General features: G+C 49.0%; 1 long non-coding RNA gene across 1 annotated transcript; it reads left to right on the plus strand.

Moving 5' to 3' along the window:
- Window positions 1-4,163, plus strand: LOC116070628. The gene is made up of 2 exons (XR_004110485.1): window positions 1-146; window positions 2,770-4,163. It is a non-coding gene; the product is annotated as an uncharacterized LOC116070628 (long non-coding RNA).
- Window positions 4,164-17,497: the final 13,334 nt, after the last annotated feature.

The following is a 17,497-nucleotide window of genomic DNA, read 5'->3' on the forward strand; positions in this document are numbered from 1 at the left end:
AAACATCACTTCCTCTGGAAAAATGCCTCAAGTTCCCCAAATCTGAGGTATAATTCCTCCTGTAGTGTCTGTCAGGGCTGTGGTCACCTTAACCTCGCTGCCATCACCTTATCCTCGCTGCCGTACCCAAAGGCTGGAAAGCTTGAGTAAGTGACTCTTTATTCCCATTATAATTTGTTTCTTTGTAGAACTGTCTCTCTCACCTGGAACCTGGAATTAACCCAATACTAAAATTTAGATTCACATGGTGTGGTGTCTGCCTCTGTGAAATGATTAAGGGGTTCAGAGTTGGTGAATGAGGGACCCAGGAGTCGTTGGTATTCAGACAACCCCCTTCTTAGGGGAAGGATGAGTGGTCTCTGTGTTCTCCAGGCAGAGCTTTGCCAGGCCTTGTGAGCCAGAATGTCTCCCCTGGTCTCCTGGCTGGCTCTGCCTCTGCCTCTGCCTCTGTTGTCAGGGCAGGGCTGTGGAGGATGAGGGAATTGTCCTTTGGAGAGGTGGGGTAGGCCTTAGTGGGTCTATGTGAGGACTCCTGCTGGGAGCAGCCTCTAAGGCAATGGATGCTGTAGCTATAGATTTCATGAAAGTCTAATGGACGACCAGAGGGGGACCGGCTGACAAGGTGGCTGATGACAACCCCCACGGCCCCCAAAACACTCAGGCTTCTGAGGTTACCATAAGTCCAGTACCTCAGGGACAGTGAGGCCGTCCAACACCCTCTTCATGGGTGACTTGAGGCTAATGGTCAGGGACCCCTAGTACTGACCACCACTACCTAGATGTCCATCCACTAATCTGTGCTCCCAAACGGAATTTACTCCCCTCCTGCCCCTTCCTGTCCCCTCCCCTGCCTGAAACACCTCCTGCCAGTGACTTCCCCATTTCTATAAATAGCGCCCCCACCCTCCCTGCCAGTGTCACTCTTCCATCCTCCCACTCTTCGAGGCCTACCGTCTCCTGTCTCTGTGGATGTGTCCTCGCACACCCTTCCACAGAGCCCTCCTCCTTTGTCCTGACACTTCCTTTCCTTCAGTGCCCCCCCCCCCCTCCACAGCCACTGACAGGGCAGCTTCAGACATGCGCCTTCCTTCTTCCACGCTTTCTCTGGATCTCACCCTTAAAGAAGAAAACAGAACCACAGAGTAGCCCCTACATGACCTGAACTTTCAAGCTTCTCTCCAGACTCTGTGTTCTGCCCACATTCTGAAATGTGTGTGCGTGTGCCTGTCTGTCTCTGTGTGTCTGCGACTGTCAGTGTGTATGTATCTATCTCTGTCTTTGTGTGTGTGTGTGTGTGTGTGTGTGTGTGTCTGTATGTATCTGTGTATCTGTCTGTCTGTGCATGTACAAGGATATCAGAAGAGAACGTCAAGTGTCCAGCTCCATCACACTCTGTCTAACCCCTTTCAGTAAAAGGTCTTTACTAGGCTGGCAACCAGCAGGCCCCAGTAATTCTCCTGCCTCTGCCCTCCTCCCCCCAACCCCCTCCCCTGCCCTGGGGTTTTTCCAGGCTCAGGTGCAGTCATTCCCAGCTTTTGATGCAGGCTAGGATCCAAGTTCAGGCACTTACTCTTGCCTACTGAGCCGTTACTCCAGCTATGCGCTGTGCTTCTGTGCCTCTTAGTCTCTCCATTTGAAAGAAATGCACGTCAGTTTCTAAACATTAATATCCTGCTTGGGCTGAAGAGATGGAACATTCTCATTCTCTCTCTCTCTCTCTCTCTCTCTCTCTCTCTCTCTCTCTCTCTCTCTCTCTCTCTCTCTCTCTCTCTCCTTTTGAGACAGGGGCCCATGTGTCTCAGTTTGACCTTAAATTTACTGTCTAGCTGAGGATGACCTTGAACTTCTGATCCTCCTGTCTCTACATCTCAAATGCTGGATTTACATATGCTACCATGTCCAATCTATACAGTACTGGGGGTCAAATCCAAGGTGTCACACATGCTAGGCTAGTGTTCTACCTTGCCTGCCACTCACTGCATCTTTAGCCCTGGGGTTTGCCTTGCAACAATTTCTGACCACTCCAACAGCAGCACCCCAGCACCCATGCCCCTCATCCTGTTACATTCCCATCAGGCCAGACAGAAGGACAGCTCTCTGGAAAGCACCCAGCTTTTGGCTTCCCTTGGTGACAGTTTAAAAAGTGACTCTGCCATTTACCAGCTATGTGACAGTGGGACTATGCCTTAGTCTCGCTGGACCATGCCTTTCCCACTCTTGCCTCTCAAGGTGGCTGGCAGGACTAATTGTGACCATCTGCATGTAGTACAACACCTAAGCCATAAGTACTCAATAAACAGCAGTTAATTAAGGTCACCTCTATACCTACCTGAGGTGGTTCAGACAAGCCAGCTGTGAGCCTGTCTGCAGACGCGTGTAAATGGCCGTCACCTGCCTACTTAGCTCAATCCATTTTCAGCTTCACCTGGTGACCTTAAAGATTTTCTGAGCCAAGGCCTGACCCTCCTCAAGGTGACCGTGACTCTGGCAGTGGGCTCTCCCCACTCGCACCGCGGTCCCCTCTGAAGCTGAGCAGGGGTAGAACCATGACACGCTTGCCCATTTGGGAAGCAGGTTGGGGGAACCTCTACTTGGCCATCAGAATTACAAAATGTTCCCCTAGAGCGTCTAGCCCATGCTCTTCAAATGACTATTATGGTGGGAGGGGAAAAACCAAACCCCTGTGGACTTGGTTGATGTTAAATGGTCCTACATGTGCTAAATCAATCACACTCAGCTTCATTTTAGCCTAATGTGCTCTCCCAGCAGCTCCGTCAGAAATTAGTTCAGAGGACGGCAATGGTGACCAGATGGGACCCGAAGACAGATGCCGATACCAATGACAGGGCCTATTCCGGGACATCAAGAGGGCTTGCCATACCTCAGAAAGGTGCAGCTAAGAATGAGGAGATGCCTAGAAAACCAGCCAGGCAGGGGAGCTTATTTCTGAGTGGACTCTGAGAACAGTACCTTCGGGAAGAGATGTTTCCAACCCAAGGTCGGCCTGTGCAGTTCCCAAGGAAAGTGTTTGCTGAGCACAGAAAAGAAGCTCAACTCCAACAACTCCAGAGAAACACAAAGCCGGGGCCTTGTCATGGACTACGCTTGTCATCCCCTAACTGTTCCTCATGCCCTGCCATGGTGAAACCCCAGAGTTTAGAGTCCTTAAAGCCCACGCCAGTGCCCAGTGCTGTGGGGACCACACCAAAGAGGATGCCTGTGTGTCAGGGTGACTTCTCCTCCCCAGCCCGAGACTGCACCCATCCTGAAGGTTCTTGGTGGAATAAGACTCCCTCTCAACAGTGTGACAGGAACCTGAGCTGGAGCTGTGGAGGGGGTTACTCGAACCTCAAGGCAGCTATAGTGGGTACCACCCACAGGCCTCAGCCACCTCACACCTAAACAGGGAAGGGCCCCAGCCACACTCTCTCACTTCCTTTTTCCTTGAGCAGGAGGAGAGCAGCCACATATATTTCCCTCAGAGACTTGCCAACACCTTTGTCCATTCCTCCAGCTCCCAGGTTCCCAGGGAGCACGGTACGCATGTGTATGATGTATCCCTGGATGTGGAGATGAGAGGTTGATGTTGGCTACCTTCCTCCATCACTCTCCACATTTATCTTTTGAGATGGGCTCAATAAATGATTCTGAAGCTCACCAGAGCAGCTAGATTGCCTAGCCAGGAAGCCCTAAGAACCCTCCTGTTTCCACCTCCCCAGTGCTGGGATTGCAGGCACACACAAAATGTTCAGCTTTTCCATGGGTGCTAGGGAGCTAACGTTTATGTGGCAGCACTGCACCAATGCGGCTATGTCCCCAGCCCCCTTTGTGGCTTTCTGATGACTTTGATTCATGGTCTGTGCCATGCTTTCTTCTCAGTCCAGTACTTCCCTTCTGGCTTTGCTCCTGCATCCTGCTCTGTCTCCCCTTCATTGCATCTACCCAGACTCTATACACACACACACACGGGGTGGGGGGCAGAGGCAGAGACAGAGACAGAGACAGAGAGACAGAGAGTGACAGAGAGACAGAGACAGATAGAGAAAGACAGAGAAAGATCCTAGCACCACCTCCATCCTGCCACACCCTCCTGAGTCTACCTCTTTCACAGGATCAGCTTCCCTCAAACTTCTTCAACTGGGAATAAAGCTGGCCATGGCACCCCCTGTCCCCTCCTCTCTTGCTTCTCTGCCTCTGCCATCTCATCCCAGGCACACAAAAGGGGACAGAGGCACCAGATGGCCCAGTGCTAAAGGAGGGCTCAGGAAGGCTGCCGCTAACAGAGGCCCTGCTGGGCCTTCAAGCTTGTCCAAGCTGCTGCTGGCCCAGCCGCCCAGCTGGCAGAGGAGCAGGGCACAGGGCCAGTCCTCATCACCAGGCCAGCCCAGGAAGGGGGCCATACATGCCAGCTGAAAAGCAAAGGATGCTACCACATGTCTGAGCTCCAAACATCATGGGCATGGACCCGGTGACCTGTGGGAGCACGGCTTTCCCATGAGGACAGAGAGGAGCTGCCCAAGCACTGTGTAATAGAGGGAGTCAGAGAAGGCTATCAGCACTCCACAAACACACAGAAAGGTGACTTGATGTGGTGTATGTCAAGGACTATCATTTATTCAGCTTACTGTAATATTCGTAATCCTACAAATAGGCAAGCAAGACAAAGATTATGAACCCTATTTTATAAACTAACTGACACTCAGAGAGGCTAAGTGGCTTGCCCCATACATTACAGTCAGAGAGCCAGTTGACACAACTTAAAGTTTCTTTTTTGGGTAATCTTCTAGAGGTTGGCAAACATCCCGTGAAGAACCTTCAGGGCTTCAGAGTAGCGAGGGAAGGTTCTAGTCCAGCCACATGCAGCACACATCAGTGAGGTCTTTCTACACCATGCTCCCAGCCTGCCACTGGAGTTCTCTGAGTCCTTTGGGCAGATTCAGTCTGCAATACCAAGCCTATGGCAGAGAAAAAGGTGCTTGTAGCCCTCAAAGCCCTAGTTTCCTAGGACAGGGGGAAAAGAATGGAAACACAAGTAGATTACATATCTGTAATCCTAGCACTCAGGAGGCTGATGCAGGAGAATCATGAGATCTAGATCAGCCTGTGTTACATAGGAGACACAGGAGAATCCTGTGTTCTAGACTAGCCTGTGTTACATAGGAGACATAGGAGAATCATGAATTCTAGACCAACCTGTATTGCATAGGAGGTCCTTTCCCCATAAAAAGCGGGGGAGAAAGGATTGGGAAAAAAAGAGAAGGAGGTGTTTGATGCCATCAGCATGACACGGCATGCTGCCAGCATATTATAGGTGCCCTGTTGACATCAGTTCCCCCACTTCCTTCTGGACCTGAGATCCAGGGTCCACACTCAGAGATCGAAAGAGACTCTCACTCTCCTGTTCCACTGACCTTTGATTTATGCCCTAATAAATCTCTGTGCACTATGTCTCCAGGCCTCCCATAGGGCTACAGGACAAAGTAGGCCACAAGCCAGTGTAGGCTGGGGATTTCCAGGGCTAGGACCTCTGCTCTTAGAACTTTCACGGAAAGGGCTGGGAACTGACCTGCTCCACCCACAGCAGGTCAATGTCTACCCAGGCTGAGTTTCTGGAATCCTGTCCTTTCTTCATATGGTCCCTCCTCTTCCTTCCCTGACCCACCATAGGCTCATGTTGAGAGCACAGAGACCAGCTGACAAGTGACAAGTGACCAGTGACAAGCTCAGCCCTGGCTGGAGCTTTTCTGACATAGGAAGACAAGGAAAGGCCTCCGGATCCACCCTTCGTTGTGACAGAGCCAATTTTAAGTTACCCCTGAGGGTTAGAATCTTTTCTTTTCAACTTCTAATAGAGAAGAGGGTCCATGAAATGCGAGCTGAGCTGAGCTTCCTTCCCAGCTACACTGGGTAGCGGGCACCACGGGTGGGGTGCTGGGAAGGTGGTGGGTATTGCCTTCCTCACTTCCCCATCCTGAGAAACTGAGAGCAGGGACCATTGTCTTCATTTTATCAATGAGGACTCTGTCAGTGAGTGCCGGGCCCAGGACTGTCCCAGGATCCCACACTAGAGCTTTTTCTACCCTGCAATGGCTGCTCCTGAGACCTATCTTGGCTCTGTTTATCTCTTTCCCTCTTTGTTACCTTGTTCAAAGAGGGCACTATCCAAGCTACCACCGCCACTCTCCTGGGGCTCTCTAATATCCTCCTAACTGTTCTTCTTGTTCCCAATCAAGGTCCTCATCCCCCATCTTCACACCAGCCAGGGAAGTCCTTCCATCCACACTCCCCTGAAGCACGGAGAAGAAAGTCAAGCTCCTTCAAGCATGTGGCAAACAGGCTATGTGATCTGGTCCCAGCTTCCACTCCTGCCTGTCCTGTGCCTCCCTCCCCTTCCCTCAGCCTCACACTCCGGCCACACTGGCCTCCTCTTTCTCCCTCCAGCCTTTTCTTACCCTTTGTCACTTGATGTTTCTTCTCTTATCTTGCCACTCTGCATATTATCTTATTTTATTTTCTCCACCACATGTATGTTTATTTTTTATTCAGTTACTACATGGCTTTCCGTTTGTTTATTTCATCTGTTATCACGGTTATGTGTCATGGGATCATTTGGCCTTATTTCTCATGGCACCCTTCTTCCTGGAACAAACTGGCCAATAGCAGGTGCTCAGTAATGACCCAGTGGGTGAATAAAGGAACAATGCTGAGGAGACACAATTGGAAAGCTGAAAGCATGGGAGACAGGGGAAGCTGGGCAGTCTGACCTCAGTGGGAAAGGACCTGACAAGCAGCTGTGGGAGAGGCCACTGGAGGTCTGCAGCAGAAAGGAGACGGCCAAGGACTGTCTATGGACAGAAATCTCTTTGAAAATGGAAGAGTAAAGAGAGAAATGTTGGAGCCTGGGGTTGTATCCCAGTTGATAGGAGCATCTACCTCGCTTGTACAAAACCCCAGGTCCAATCCCCAGGACCACATAAATCATGCAGCGATACCTGTAATCACAGCACTGGGAAAGGGGGATCAAAAGTTCAAGGTTGACAACAGCTACCTAATGTGGTTGAAGCCAGTTTAGGATACACGCAACCTCATCTTTAGAAAAGTTGGTTCTGGGTGGTGGTTAGTTTTTAATACCACTCAACGGCGGTACTACCATGGCTCAACATGAACAAACGTTCAAACATCTAGGAAACAGGAGGTAGAAAAACAAAAGGAACTAAATGTTGTTGGCTGACGAGAAAGAGATTCCCCTGAGCTTGATCTCAGGCACATGGGTTCAGAGGACCTTCAAGGAGGCTGCCTGCAGAAGAAAACCAAAGAAGGAGAAGAGGAGGAGGAATAGGAGGGACAAGCATCAGTAACTGGGAGCCAGAGAACCCAGTGGTCATGGAGAGGGAACGGCCATTGGTATCTTCATGATGAAGATAATCTAGGAAAGTCTCCACCAGCCTTCCCAGCATGCACCCTGACTTCAGAGAAGCCAGAGCATAGATGCAAGGGGACCAGGATCCTTTAACCTCTCCTCCAACCCCAGGGCCCGAGCCTGCCTGGGCTCTTCCCTCTGCAGTTTCTGTTCCTAAGGACACTGTTCAATACCTCCAGCTAAGGACGCTGCTCAGTACCTCCAGCTAAGGACACTGCTCAGTACCTCCCGCTAAGGACACTGCTCAGTACCTCCCGCTAAGGACGCTGCTCAGTACCTCCAGCTAAGGACGCTGCTCAGTACCTCCAGCTAAGGACGCTGCTCAGTACCTCCAGCTAAATGGCACCCTGCTTGTCTCTCTTGAGCATCAGTCTTACTTTGTTTCTCTTGAGCATCAGTCTTACTTGGTTATGCTTTTATGAAACAAGCAGGGGGGTTATTTTGCAATATATGCAGAATGCATGTGGATTTTTGAGATGAAACATGAGTCTTTTGTGAATTTTACACTGCTCTCATTGCTAGAAAACATCCCGAAAGGTATTTACTCTCCCTTTCACTCAGAGCTGTCAGTAATAAGGACGATAAAATGATTATGTGCATAGGTTATAGAGCTGCAGCACTAACAATCCTGCCCCTCAGTAAAATGGCCTGATAGTAACTTCGTGGAACAGAATAAGTTCATATAGTTAAAGAGCTTAGAACAGTGCCTGGCTCTAGGTAACAGCTTTTGGGGGTGGGGGGGAGTGGGTTGTTTTGCTCTGGTGGGTAAGTTGAGAAATACCATGACAGATATCAAAACCTATGATTCTTTGTTGAGGGTTAGTCTATTGCTATGTATTATAATGCTAAATGCTATCCCAGAAGGTCTAGGCCTACCAGTAACTTCTCAGAGTTACAAGCTTCTGTTGGGTCAACCTTGTTCCTTGATTTAAAGCCATTGGTTAAATAAAATTGGCCACAGCCTATTACTGGAAGGATTAGAGGTAGGTTGGTTTAGTGTGACCTGGGTTGGAGGAGGAGAAGCAAGGAGGAGGAAGGAGAGAAGAGAGGAACCTGCCTTGAGGGGAAAGGAACCATGAGCATGTGGCCAAGAGAAACAGTAAGTATGTGGGGTAAACCGCTGGGGAGGTAGCTAGGCCAGCAGTTAGACGAGTAGATTAGGGTTCCCCCTAGTAATTGTCAAAGCCAAATAAAATAACCATAGTCTGAGTCTCATTTATTTTTAAGCTTAAATGTACTACAATTCTCTCTCTCTCTCATTTTTGTTTTTGTTTTTGTTTTTTTAAACAGGGTTTCTCTGTGTAGCCCTGGCTGTCCTGGAAGTCACTCTGTAGACCAGGCTGGCCTCGAACTCAGAAATCCACCTCCCTCTGCCTCCCAAGTGCTGGGATTAAAGGCATGCACCACCAACTGTCCAGCTGTACTACAATTCTTAGCTTCAACCACCTTTAACTATCTTCTCTCTCAAGAAGAGCTTTGGTGACAGTGGGGAATGAGGGCATCCCTGGATAGCAGGTGTGGGTCAAACACTGGCAACCATCTCTATCTTGACTCTCCAAGATAGAGATAAAGGAACGATGGAACCCTAACTCTGCCTTCTGCCACAGACAGCTTGCCTGACCTCGAATGTACTTCCTGGCTATTCGCCATCAGTCTTCTTTGTTACCAAACTCCACCTATTCCCGAGAACCAGGGCTATGGCCTCTGGCCTGAACTTTAGGGAGGCATTTGATTCCAGTGGTGCTGACTAGCACTCAGCATTCCATCTAGCTGCTACTTCCTCTAAGAAACTCCCTGAACCTCATCTACACAAGTCTTACTGGATGCCCCTCACCTCCCATCAAATATCACTATAACTGCCTATTGCTCATTGGCTGCTCCACTGCCAGAGAGCTCCTAAGCATGGGACACTTTTTTGATACCTATGGAGCCTTGCACATGCTTAGCACAGAGAAAATACCTTATAGTGTTTGATGGGTAGAAATGCTATGGATTATTCTTGAGGTAAATTCAAGGCTTCTGGAGCGAAGAGGGATGCTAATTATCCCAGTGCGGCAATGAGACTAGAAAGGACCAGGAGGAAGAGGAGGAAGGCATAGTTAGAGGAGTAGTTAGGATGGCTTATGATTGAAAGACTTTAGGGATGATAACTAAGAAGGGAGAACTCTCTGTTCTTCCCAGAGAGATCACATTCTGGACATCACACAATCATTCCCTCACCTAGGTATCAGGCTTGTCCTGAGTACCAGGTGGTACCAGATGCTCTGTTAGAGTCAAGAGGATGACAAATGGACATGTCCATACTCCAGGCAGCTCTGTGTCCTCTTCATGTTGATGGTAACCATTTGGACACAGACCCAATGTGCCTAAGACTGTAGAGTCACAGAGACCTCAGCCATTAAGGCAGCTTGTGGCAATCCAACTTCAGGAATGGAGCTTAAGAACAGCTGCAGTAAGGTGTGACAGAAATAGAACCTACACGCCAGCAGACCGAGCCATGGGTCCTTAAGTCACCTAGATCACACAGCCTCTTGTCCCTGAACCCCTAGACCTTGTTCCCTCCATTGTTTCAGTCTTTATAGATCCACCCAAATGGCCAAAAGATTGTGTCTACACTGAATGAGCTATTTTGACAGTTGCCTAGATTTGAACCATAGCTGCTGCAGTCACTGCTGAGAGGGTATTGTTGAATCACCCAGTCTCACACCACTGTTGACTGAATGGCCTGACACATGGAAGGACTCTACACAGGCCACAGATGGCCTCAACAAATACTGATTGCATGGCATGAACATGCAGCTTTGTAAAACTTCTTTCTGTAATTGCAATGGTACGGTATCTCCATTCTGAAAATGCTTTCTTCAGACACACCAGAAGAGGGCGTCAGATCTCATTGCAGATGGTTGTGAGCCACCATGTGGTTGCTGGGAACTGAACTCAGGACCTCTGCAAGAGAGCAGTCTGTACTCTTAAGGGCTGAACCACCTCTCCAGCCCCTGAAAATGCTATTGTTGAAGGTATCTATTTGTCAAATGACAACCCTACTTGTTACTTACTTGTCAAGCACCAGATAGCTCTGTGTTTAGTCAGCAAGCTCTATTGTGGAGACAAGTAGCTTTGGGCAGGCAGTTCCTCCACCCAGGGGATTTGAAAATGCTACCTAAAAGGGAGGATCTGGGTTATGTTGGGAGGTGTAAAGGGGAGTCTGGGAGGTGGTAGCCAAAGCCATTTAGAAAGAAGAGACTGGCTAGGTAGCACACGCCTTTAATCTCAACACTTGGGAGGCAGAGGCAGGCGGATTTCTGAGTTTGAGGCCAGCCTGGTCTACAGAGTGACTTCCAGGATAGCCAGGGCTGCATAGAGAAACCCTGTCTTGAAAAACCAAAAAAAGAAAGAAAGAGAGAGAGAGAGAGAGAGAGAGAGAGAGAGAGAGAGAGAGAGGAAGGAAGGAAGGAAGGAAGGAAGGAAGGAAAGAAAGAAAGAAAGAGAAAGAAAGAAAGAAAGAAAGAAAGAAAGAAAGAAAGAAAGAAAGAAAGAAAAAGAAAGAAAGAAAGAAAAAGAAAGACAGAAGAGCCTGAGTTAATGATGGTAGGAGTAAGCCAGCAAGCGGCACACGGCAGGGCTTGTACTGGGAAATAAGAGTATGTGTGAAGAGTATAAATAAGCTGGGGTCAGCTTCAAGGGGACTTTCATTTTTCTTTCATTTTGAAGGTCCCAGACAGGGACTGATGGCAGACTGGGAGAAGACGGAGAAGGCTCCACATATGATCTGTCTTGAGATGCCTGTGATGACCAAACAAATCACCGCCTGGATGGAGCCAGGCACTCGGAGGGAGAAAGAGCAAGGGGGATCAAGAGATACTTTGGTGCCATGCAAAGCAGAAACAGCAAGTGAGAATGAGAGACAGAGAGGCAGGCACCCAGGAAGAAGAAAACCAAGGCTGGTGGCTGAGGCAGCCTAAGCCAGCCAGAGCGAAGCTGACCTGAGACGACGGTTTTGACACATGTGAACGATATCTAGATCATACTTGTTGAGTATGTATGAAGGTGACCATGATCTCTGACATGTCTTTAAGTACAGTGACCATAAGTGGTTGAGCAATTTTTTTTATCACCATCTCCTCGGGGCAATAGGTGGAGGACTGGTCAGGATCAACTGGCACCCAGCCACCCATTTAGGAGCTTTACAAATCCACCTCCTCAGCTCCCATCCCTGGGAAAGCCTCGCCTCGCCTTGCCTCAGTCTGCTCCCAACAGCCACTTGCCTCAGTGGGATTCCAGAGACTAGGAGGTGCTCCCCAGCCTGACTCAGGCTAGCCGAGCATGCTCATTCTGGCAAGCAGAGGCCCCAAGCAAGTCTTTTTTTTTTTTCTCTAGGAAGACAAACCGGTTCTTATTGCCTCAACCTTAGGCAAGGCCCCAACCTCTCTGCTGCTGTGAGCAGCTCATTCCCAGAAAGAAAAATGACCTTCATTTGCAGAAAAGCATATGACACCTCCCTAGTTATAGCGTGAACTCCCTGAGAGCAAAAACTGGGTCACATTTCCCTCTTGGCCCTAGCACCTGCCCTGGTATAAGGAAGGTTAGACAGTTTCTAATGCTTTTGTCTTTGATTTCTCTTCACAGCTAGGAACTCCTACCATGTACACAGTATAGTCTTCAAATCCAATAGGCGTGGGATGGAGAGATGGCGCCATAGGTAAAGTGCATGCAGCACAAGCATGAGGACATGAGTTCAAGTCCCCAGCACCCATATAAAAAGCCAGACCCAGCAGTGTATTTCCAGCGGAGAAAGGAGAATCCCTGGAGTATAATTCTCAGCTAGTTTGGCCAAATTAGTAAATTCTGGGTTCAACATGCCTCAAAAAACTAAGGTAGAGAGCAACTGAAAAGACATCCAACATTGACCTCTGACCTCCACACACATACACCCAATACACATGTGCGCACATGTGTGTGCACATACACATGCATGTGCACATACACACACATACATGTCCAATAGGAGCTAAGGCAAGAATATTGCTGTGAATTTAAGGCCAGTTTGAGCTACATAGAATGAATTTGTCTCAAAAAAAAGGGGAGGGGAGTTGGAGGGGGGCAGGATCAACATTTTTTTGCTTCCTCTTTTTCTCCACAGTTCTGAACCAACATGTGATGCAGAAACTAAGACTCTCAGGAATGGATTCCCAAACCATGCAGTGGGAGGATGGAGTGTGAGGGACAGAGCTAAATTTCATCACCTTCAGTAAGAAATCAAGACAATTCCAAAGTCTTCCCTTTCCCTGTGGTTCACTGTACCAGAGCCTGGGAGTGGAACAAAAGATATGAGGGTCTGTCCCTTGACACACAGGTGCTTGCCACCAAAACAAGCCAGCTAACACCAACCCAACTTCCTCCTCTCTCATCTCCTCTTCTGCTGGACCTCCTCATGGCCTATCTGGCCACAGTGGGGCAGATAGATGCAAGCTGTTTCTCCTGTCAAACAATCGGGATGCGGCAGGGTCTGGGTCCTATTAACCCTGACCCAGCGTAACATTTTCAGGCCCATGCCTAAATAAGTTATGGAATCTAAGAATCCAAATGGCCTCCCTCCCTCCACTCCCCAGTATAGGCTGGATCCCTTGCTTGGCACCAGCCCAGCCCGTTGTTCATTTAGAACAGCCTCTAACCTTCCCAGGGGAGCAGTCAGTCATGCAAGGTCCCCACTTGGAGAACAATCAATTTAGACTTCAGTAATTTGGGAGACCTGGGGAGATTTTCCTAAATGAGATCCCTGCTCCCCGACATGTACTCTCAGTTGCCTAGCAACTAGAGGAAGCGATCTGGAAGTCTGGAACTTACACCACAACCCCCTGTGCAGTGATGAGCCCGGTGTGGTCCACCTAGGGGAGAAAGGCACTGCAGCTGATAATTATCAGGGGTGACAACCATAATCCCAGACCTGCTATTATTGTGTTTACAGAGGTGCAATTGCTACAGAAGCTCACGCCACTGGCCGTTCCCAGGCCCTCTCCCTTCCCGCCCAGTGCTGACTAAGGGAGTAAAATAGCCTCAGGCCGTTCCCAGGATAGGAGGCTACAGCCTCCTAGGCCTCCAGGCGCTCTGATACCGGTTTGACCACTTAATCTGCTTCCCAGGGTTGTGAGTGGCCCCCAACAAGGAAGAACAGAAAGAATGTATGTGAACACCCTTGAATTGGGTGGGAGAGGGATGGCAGGTGGCCAGGACCAGAGATGATGCTAAGGATGCAGGAGAGTTAGATCTGTTAAAGGGAAACTGGGTTCTCTTCTTTTCCCTTCCTGAAGGCAGTTGTCCACCTCAACCTCCCTTTCTGAACAGTCTGCCTAAGGTCAACTACGGAAGAGGGGGAGACAATGTAGAATTCAAGCAACCTCCCTTCTGGTCTTCAGAAGGAAAAAAAAAAGGGAACTTCAAATCTCCCATGTCATGAAGCCAGTGAAGTGGGAAGATTGAAGTCTATAAAGCCAGCCACTTGCTTTTCTTTCTTGGGAACTCCTTTGTTTATGAGTTGCCAACCTAAGTTTCAGAGGTTTAAAATCATCCAGACTCTCAGGAAATTGTCTCGGAGACTATTTCATCCTCCCAACAGCTTTCCAGCTCTGCCTTCTGTCTCCATCCTTCATGCTTTGGGTCTGAATCCTGAATTTAGCAACAATATCCTTGTGTGTTCCTCTTTGGTTTCTCTCAATGAAGTGAAGAGAAGACTATCATGGAGCTCGCCTGAAAGTCAAGTGAGAACCAACTATACAAAGTCCTGGACTCACAGGCTGCTAAAGCTTAGCATGCCTAGGAAACGTGGTCTAACTGGGTGTTCCCATTGTACCATGGGGAAACTGAGGCCTAAGTGGGGAAAGCAGCTGACTCTTGATAATAAGGCTAGGTCTCTTGATAATAAAGCTGAATACAGATTTCCTATTCAATTGGCCTTTCTAACTTAACAGACTGCCCTCAAGTCTGCTTGTACTTTGGGTTGAAAACACACACACACACACACACACACACACACCTAGCATTGTTAAGTACCAAACAGTTTAGCTTTCCAAGGATTTTTCTACAAGGGTCTCATCTTATCCTCAAAGCATTGTTTTCAGATTAGTTAAACTGATATGACCAGTCCAGTTGTATAGTTTGGGAAACAGGCCACACAGACTTGCCTCAAGCCACAACAAACATATCCAAACTGTTCATCATGACTTGTTTCTTCTTCCTCCCTCCCCTCCCCCTCCCCTCCTCCGCCTTCTCCTCCTCCTCTGCCTTTTTGAGATAGAATCACACTTTAGCTTAGGTTGCCCCTCTGAAACCTGGGGTTCTTCTGCCTCAGCCTCTCAAATACTATCAGCCTACAGCACCATGCCCAGGTTCTCCTGAGTGCTCATCCAGTCCCCCTTTCTACCATACTCTGTGCTTCATACTCAGGAGCACCCAGAAAACCAAATGACACCCTTCCAGAGAAGAGGCCTACCCACCAACTAACCTCATTCATCACACAAGTCGCTACTAAAGGAGAAGCCATTTCCCCTTAGGTTCATTCTCCTCTCCTCATTCTCTTCTTACCATCCCTCCCCACTTCTCGACACTTTGAAAAGAAGAGCAGTTCTACCTCTGAGCCCTTGTCGGTTCCCCCCACCCAGACCCCTCCTGACCACCACCACCATCAGGAGCAGTATAAGCAGAAACCACCTGCTCAGCACATGGGAGAAGGATGCCACTGGTGTCTGTGGCTGACAGGAGCCTCCAGTACCTTCTGCAAGCCGCATTTACGGGTACCTACTTTGCCTCTCTGCTATGGACAACATTTCCTTGACTCAGACTCTTACAGACACGGTAACAAAGCAGTGCTTGAAGCCTCTGAGTCCCTTGGAGGGTGGCTGTGCTGCAGAGTGTGTCAGATTCCCTAAGTCTGAACTGAGCCTGTGGATTTGCACTTCAAGTACCCTGCTAATGCAGATGCCATTGGCTCAGATGCCACACACTCTTGAGAACCACCATGGGGTAAAGGACACACAGTTCATCCTCACCAAGGATCACAACAGCATGGAGCACGGAGAGGGGGTAAGAACTGGAAAGGGGGAGAAGGAACGGGATGGACTTGGACTAAGTTAGCCCAGTACCTGTTATGACTTGCAAGTAGTGTACTCGTGTGACTACCAGTGTGCTCATCTGGAAATGACTGTGCCAGTATTGGAACTACAGAGGACGTCCCTGGGCGACTTGACTTGGCTTTCTGCTCTCACAGCCTCTCTCCTCCCCTTCTCCCCTCCCCGCTTCAGAGACTCCCCTGGAGAGAAAGTCCACATGTAGTTGGCTCACTGCAGTAACGCTAGTGCCTCCGTGGCCAGCAGCTGTCTAGGGACAGAGGAAGTGAGGCCCCCGAGGCCATCAGCGTAAGCCATGAGTAGACCAAAGGGTCTCAGAGGCCCCTAAAGGCAGGAGTGTGACTAGTGACTCACTGGCCACATGGGAGAAGGCCTCAGGCCTCCTGCCTATAGCTTCCACCAAAAAAAGAAGGCACAAGGCGGGTAAGAGAGGTAGAAGAGCAGACACAGAAGCTCAGCCAGGCTATCCATTTGTGCTGACCTCTCTCTTCCTTCTGCAGAGGGCACAGCCCAGTTAGGTATTCCCAGGAGGACAGGAATCAATCCCTTTGAAGTAGAGGAAGGCCTCTCTGGGAGGAGGAGCCTACCTCTGTGGAGAGGACAGGAGAGCCATGCACCTTGGCCCCAATCTCCCCTTGTTTGTGATTGCCTTGGAGTGATACAGGTTGCTGAGGAAAGAGGGAACCCCCTGGGATCCCTGCTCAATGTTGAACCACGGTGGGTAGTATACAGAGGCCTTAGGACTTCAAGATGTAATGACTAAAAGCCAGAAAAGCTCACCCACCTTCCTGAGTATTTCCCAACGAGCTTCCCAGGAACCTATGGGCAAAAAGCACACAGAACCTACCACACCTGCAGGCTGAAGATATATACATACATAAATATATATATATACATATATGTGTGTGTATTATATGTATATATATACACATATATATACATACACACACACACACACACATATATATATATATATATATATATATATATATATATATATTAGCTTAACCAAGAGAGGGCTGGGCAAAGCCTCTGCTCCCCAAATCCTTGTTCCAGCCTCTATAATAAGACCAGATATTGGACTTTGATTTTCTTTGGCTTTGGGGTACAAAGTTTGGGAAGGGTGCATAAAGAACCCTGGAATTGCTCTCCGAGGGGAAAGATAATTATGTGAGTTTGATGGGAAAGAAGAGAGGGCAGAAAGAGACCAGGACCGTGAGAACTGATTGCCATTGCAGCCTGCTAGAGATGGTGCCTCCTACCAGTGTGGTGGAGGAGCATCTCAAACCGTCACCCTTGGCCTCTGTGAGCAACATGTTTGGCCTCCTCTCTGCCTCCACATCCTCCACGCCCTTGCTTCTTCCCGCCTCCCACCTGTCAGGCATGTTGCAAGACTCTATTGACCAATGTTTACAGAATGCTCCAAAGAATGATCCAGTTGCCAAATCCCTGAGTCATCTGGCCTAGTCACCCTTTGCTCCTGGTCTGGCTTTCCCACCAGAGTGGAGCTCATGTTCAACAACATTGCTCACCAGGCCTCTCCAGCCAGAAGGCCAGGCCATTTTACGAAAACACTGAGGAAGAAAAGAAAGATACCTTTAGTGAGTGGCCTGCTGCTGATACAGCAGAGGCTGAACCCGACCAAACTCCACAGAGCACAGTGGGCAGGAAGCAAGCTCTTTTCAGCTGAGGAAAGAGAAGCAGAGAAGTCAAAGAATTTGACCCAAAGTTAGAACGAGTGAGAGAGCCAGTGGAAACTGGTTATTTTAAGCCAGAGTTTCTCCCAAGTTTCTTCCCAGAGCCTGGAACAAAAGTTCCCAGTCAAGGAACACCTTTTGAGGGTGTGATACCAGGATGTAGAAATAGCCAGGGTAGGAACTCACTGTGGAGGGTCATCAGTTAACCAACCCTGCAGAGCCCTCTGAGAAAGTATGCTTCTTATGTTTACTCGATCGAG

Source organism: Mastomys coucha, unplaced genomic scaffold (assembly GCF_008632895.1).
Source record: "Mastomys coucha isolate ucsf_1 unplaced genomic scaffold, UCSF_Mcou_1 pScaffold1, whole genome shotgun sequence".
Classification (NCBI taxonomy): domain Eukaryota; kingdom Metazoa; phylum Chordata; class Mammalia; order Rodentia; family Muridae; genus Mastomys; species Mastomys coucha.